This window comes from Mytilus galloprovincialis, chromosome 7 (assembly GCF_965363235.1).
Source record: "Mytilus galloprovincialis chromosome 7, xbMytGall1.hap1.1, whole genome shotgun sequence".
Classification (NCBI taxonomy): Eukaryota; Metazoa; Mollusca; class Bivalvia; order Mytilida; family Mytilidae; genus Mytilus; species Mytilus galloprovincialis.
In genome coordinates this window covers 55,781,726-55,787,725 of record NC_134844.1, presented here as the reverse complement: position 1 = coordinate 55,787,725, position 6,000 = coordinate 55,781,726, and the positions used below count along the sequence as shown (strand labels likewise).

Below are 6,000 nucleotides of genomic sequence, written 5' to 3'. Positions count from 1 at the left end.
TATGAAAATCATGATAACTCCATATTATTGACCTTTTAACGTCCAGTGGTAAATTAAATGCAAATAAAGGACGGTAAGATAGTAAAGTGACATGAGTATAAACATGAATTTCTAATCATATTTGCTTTGATATACATGTAGTAGCTGCTTAATTTTTTTCGTTCTGAATATTGGTGAAATGTTTACAACTGGACGTTAAGCAAACAACACTTAATTATGTTTATATTTCTGCATTTTGCGTCTGTGCTATGCTTTGATGTACAATTTTTCTGTTGCCTTTGATGTACATTTTTCTGTGCCTTTGATGTGCTTTTATTTGTTTTGTTGTTTTCAATATTGTTGTATTAGGTCAGAGACCACAATTGTCGTCCCTTAAAATCACGAATATAGTCCCTAGTGTTGACAGTGGGTTACTTGCCAATATTTTTCATACCTTTTACAAATTTATTTCTCCATGTTTTATGCCTCAAATTGGAAGTAGGGGGATGAAATTACACTGTAAAAAATCTGGATCCAGAATTTCAAAGGAAAGTAGTAATTTGGTCCAGCTGAAAAAGGTTGAAAATTAGCACTTCGGAAGCTGTCAAAAGATTTCAAGACGTCCTAAACATAAAATTGTCCATATTTTGAGTTAGAGCTGCTGAATTTTTCTATAATTTTGATATCATTTGTTCCAAAAGTAGTACAACACACTGTAAAATGTCATTGAGAAAGCGCAGGTGGGATTTTAATTTTCATTTATGTTCTAAAAGAAATGCACTACGAATTAATTGTGGTCTCGGACCACTATGTATTCTTCGCTAAAATATATAACTAATATTATAACTAATAATACACGATCAATAAATTAATATATGTAGTAATAATTTTCATTGGTCAATTTAATTGCAAATTTTTTCTGGTCAACCAATTAGGTTGGCTTGTTTTAATTTATCAATACTGTCATTTATCGGAGTTATAAGCCAATGTTTACTGTAAAAGTCCTTATATTATAAAGAGATAATTGTAGTCAGCATCTAATTGGGTAGGATATATTGTTTTTAATTCACAAAAGCTTAGAGGTAAGAATTCTAATATTTTCTTCATTTACATTTTTGTAAAACATAATAATACAAATAAGATAGAAATTGGACAGATGTGTTGCATCCTCTATTAAGGAAAGTCAGCATGTAAATCAGAAATAAATTCGGAAAATATTTATGACAGTATAAAGACGATACATGATACCTGTACTTTCAGTAAAATTTTCTATTGGTCTGAGATTTTTCATACAGATTTAATCGGTTCAAAAACACATTAAGCTGTCAAAATTTGCAGTTTTCAGTACTACACTGTATGCCAGAAAAGCATTTCAAAATTCGATAACAAACATAATCGTAATAGAATCTCAGAGTGCTTACATGAGTCTGTGATACTAACATTTTTGGTACAAACTAAAACACATTTTTTAAGTATTTCTTGTTTTGAAGTAAATTTAAACTGCATAATGAAAATTCGGCTTTACCTCATTTCTATCTGAAATTGCTCATACCTGACGTTCTTCGGTACATAAACTTCTTACAGGGATTTTTGCCTTGTAACGGGTTTTGTGTTGAGTTAGATCATTTAGAGCATAATTAACATACATGTACCTTCACATGTAACTTCTCTGTCCTATCAGAACTGTCACTTGTACTTGTGCTCCGTGCTGGAGGTGTCCCATTCACATATATTTCTGACGAGTTCTTACTGATAGCACAAATAACGCATCACTACGCGACTGATTTAAGAGTCGTCCCGAGTAATCAACTTAAGGGCTATTACGATGTTTTACGGCAAAATTCAACAATTGTTAAGAGTTGACACGGATAACTTAAATTTGAGCAACTTATGGGCATTGCATGAGCTTTTTGCAGATTTGGAATACATAACGGATTTTCTATATTTTATAGCATATTTACCTGGCGATATCGGGATATCGGTATTTAGTCGGACCTTAACATGTACTTGTGATTTGTTACAAACCGGTATTTTTAAAAATAAACAAACAAATGTCGAAATGTTCAGGACTTAATTACATCTGTATTTGGGTAAGATGATGTAAGCATACGATGTGTATTGCGTCTTACACTTTGAGAAGCAAATAATCTTTAACTACTTTATTCAAATATTGTGTAAAAATGTTAGTTATGAGCTATTGTACGACTTTGCCCCCCGCAGAGCTATAGAAAAACAGTACATTAACGGGTGTTACACGGACTCTTTTTAGACGATACACGGACTCTTTTTAGTTGTTACACGGACACTTTTTATGAATAGAATCACTCGTGCATGATCAGTGAGTTCATGGGCACTTTATCTTTCAATTAGATTTGAACTTTTTGGTTCACCGACTTATTTCCCGTTTTTTTATTGAACAACATCAATATCTTTTTTTTCAAACATTTCCAGTTAATTACTATTCACATCAGTACACTAAGGGATTAGACATTTAACTTCAATAGTGGGGGGTATTTTCTCCTAAAATAGATATTTTGGTCCCAAATTATATGAGAAAAAAATTATTATGGTCAAGCAGATGACAAATTAATGTTTTGAATGATTCCTGATTTTCCAAATACCGTTAATAGTGCTCATTGGCGGATCCGGGGGTTGGAACCCCCCTTTTTTGTTGGCCGATCAATGCATTTGAATGGGGACATATAGTTGGAACCCCCCTTTTTAAAATGACTGGATCCGCCCCTGGTGCTAATTTAAACAAAAACATTTGGGTGATGGCGTTGAAAAGTAAATAGTTAATATACTCAAAAAAGAACATACCGCCCCCTTTATGAAGCAAAATATTCGGTCAATAAATGTTTTCTTAAATATATGGACATGAATAGTATTTTGGACAATGCTGAAAGTAAAGAAAGGATGATACTGACGTGAACATTTCAATAAAAAATAAGACAGGAAATAAATAAATAAAAATCAAATCTAATATCAAAAGATAAAATACCTATCAACTCACCAATGCACGATTGATCCTATAAACAAAAAGTGTTCATGTAATACACGTCCAAATAAGCAGCAAACCTAGAAGAAAATCATTCAACTTGTCATCAATTTTGGGCGGTAAGCTGCGATTGGATCATATGGTAACACGTGTTTAATCCCGATCAACACTTGCAGATCTAGAGACGAGCATGAATTAAAAAAAAAATCAAAGTATATTCCTGAATATAAATAATATTAAGACAAAATCCATTTTTTTCATAAATATTTCATTCACTAATGAAGTAGGAAATTCATTCTTTTGATACCTTTATATTGTTATCGGATTTATATCAGTGGCGGATCCATGTCTAAATCCAGAACAAAACAGGGGGGGTCCAACTTTATGTCCCCATTTAAATTTTAAATGCATTGATCTTCAAAAAAAAGGGTTGTTCCAACCCGCGGGACCCCCACCACTTCATATTAAATTCATGTATTTGGCAACAAACGCGCGATTTTTACGATTTTTTTAAGGGGGAATGGCGAGATTTAATGGCTCATCCTGCATTTTTTCATCAAATATAAAGATCACAGCCTGTGTATTTTAAAATGAATTAGCCTCCCTCCCCCTCCCCGCTTTCCGTTGTATTCATAAAAATCAAACATTATCTTACTTACCACTAAAATATTCCTTAATATATTACTTTTTTACGAAGTTGCATTTTAAAAAGTCTTAAATGTGTACAACATTTATATTTTACTTGAAATGGTTCTTTTTTTTTTTATCAAATTATTAGATTCCTGATTTTTTTTCTTGAAAAAAAATCTCGGTTGAAGGGAAATGAAAAAAAAATGTGTTTATACTATAACTTACATTTACTGCTTTATGGCTATCAAAGATTCTCAAATGTTTAGTCTTGCTTAACGTATTATTACTTGAAACGTCGTACAAGTCAGATAAAAAACAAAAGTAACAAAAGAAACAGGCCGGTAACAACCAGCCGAATAGTTTTTCTGCACTTGTAGTCAGGTCAAGGTCCTCGGCTATCGCCTCGGACCTTGACCTGACTACTCGTGCATAAAAACTATCCGGCAACGGTTGTTACCGGCCTGTTTCTTTGTTACCTTTGTATTTTATCTAATACTTAAAGTCAAGTGGCTCGAGCATTTTTCTGAGGAATTTTTGAAAATTTTCAAAGAAATATTTTTACAGACTGTGGTTAAGCTTTCATTAGTCTTCATTATCCTATAGATTAACAACTTTTGGTTATATTTATAATTTAGAATCATCATTGAAGGATGAGCACAAATGCACAGTTAACTAATTATATTTATGTGCCATTTGTATGCAAGAGTGACATTCCTTTGTATAAATATAAGGACTTTGTTAGCTAAATCTACAAATTTTATTAGATATTATGAAACTTTATTACAATAGATTTATATGCTATATTTTCGCGGTGTTACGAAAAGTTACAAATAAAGTACATGCAAGTATTTACGATTTCTCATGATTTGGCAGTATTTATTCTTTTCTTCGAATCGTATAGAACACGTACGGTGACATAAAAAAAGTATACCGTCGCTGGGCTTCTAAAATGTTGTAAATTACAAATTTTTCAAGAAAAAATTTTCTCACAAACAGGCTTTGAAAATTTTGGCAAAATGCATGCTTCCAAAATGTCGTATATGAACTTGAACATTTTTGTAAATAGCAGTGAAATAAAAACGTTGACACTTCTGGATTATCCAAGAACTTAAATTATTTTCACAGAAATAAAGAAATGTACAATTACTTTTTTCCCAAAACCATTCTACAACGATTTTCAAGTTTTCATACAACATTTTGGAAGCAAACTTTACAAACAACTGACATTGGCAATTTTGTAATATGTCTTATTTCACACATTTTGATTGGTCTAACTGTATGCTATTCTGTAATACCAAAGATTTCCACCCGCTCAGACCATTGGTGTCAAAAAGTATTTTTAGCCAAAAAAGTCATATACGACATTTTAGAAGCCCAGCGACGATACGTATCTATTCGTGAAGCATTTATTATAACACGTTATAAACAGTAAAGCCACCACCACACGTCCCGAATGAAATCGTGAGCATCATATTAGCACTCGTAGCAATCCGTAAAGAAATAGTAAACTAACCGTTCGACTCCTAGATCGTTAAAATAAAACATTTCTATTAATTTACGGATTCTGGCGAGCAGTTTACTTTATTGTCGCCAGCGGTTTACGACACTTACGGATTGTTAGAAATAAAAACTGGAAAATAATCTCTGGGCAATTGAAAGAATATATATTTTTACATAATTATAACTGGTGTGGGTTTGCTGTTTCAACAACCTGTAATGCCTTACAACTCCTACTTCTTTGTTATACTACTTAGGATACCAGTAATAGGAAAATGATTAGATAGAAAACCCAAGTCTTCCATACAAAATACAAGACATTAAATTTTGGAATATTCTAACTGGACTATCATAATCACTTGTCGAGAAAGAATAAATAGTTCTATGACAAAAATTATAAAAAAAAAACATCAAACAAGCAATACAAACAAACAGTCAACAACACATTTAAAACAGATTGTGCAATAGTGCAAGTAACTATGGCCAGCCAAATCCTAGAATGAACTCAGGCAAAACCATTATAGCAAAACACGCAAGAAACAACCAAACTGTCTTTGACAGTAAAACAGTCATATTTAATACAATTATGTAGAAAATGAAAAAGAGCTGAAAAACCGGTCTCAATTATTTTAAATTCTTCCTTCAAAAACCGGACACAAAGAAGGATTCCTGTTTCTAAACCACATTAAATTGTAAATATAACATTTTAAATTTAGTGTTACATGTATTTTTCTGTTCTGAGTACATTGTACATTTACCATATTAACCCATGAAATTCTTCTGACATACTGGAAAATTTCAAACTTATATTCTGCAAAAAGCCGATGAAACGGATAAAAAACATACTCGATTGGTAAATCATTAAAATACAATAAAGTACAACACGTAAAAAAAAA

The 6,000-nt window shown here is 31.9% G+C and overlaps 1 protein-coding gene across 1 annotated transcript in view; it reads left to right on the top strand.

Annotated features, from left to right (window-relative positions):
- The first annotated feature begins 1,002 nt into the window (after positions 1 to 1,002).
- The window catches only part of LOC143083326 (uncharacterized), a 44,885-nt gene continuing 39,887 nt past the window's right edge, over positions 1,003 to 6,000 (top strand). Inside the window, exon 1 of the mRNA XM_076259587.1 lies at positions 1,003 to 1,061. The gene's annotated coding sequence lies outside the window, so the exon portion shown is untranslated. The remainder of the gene's footprint in view (positions 1,062 to 6,000) is intronic.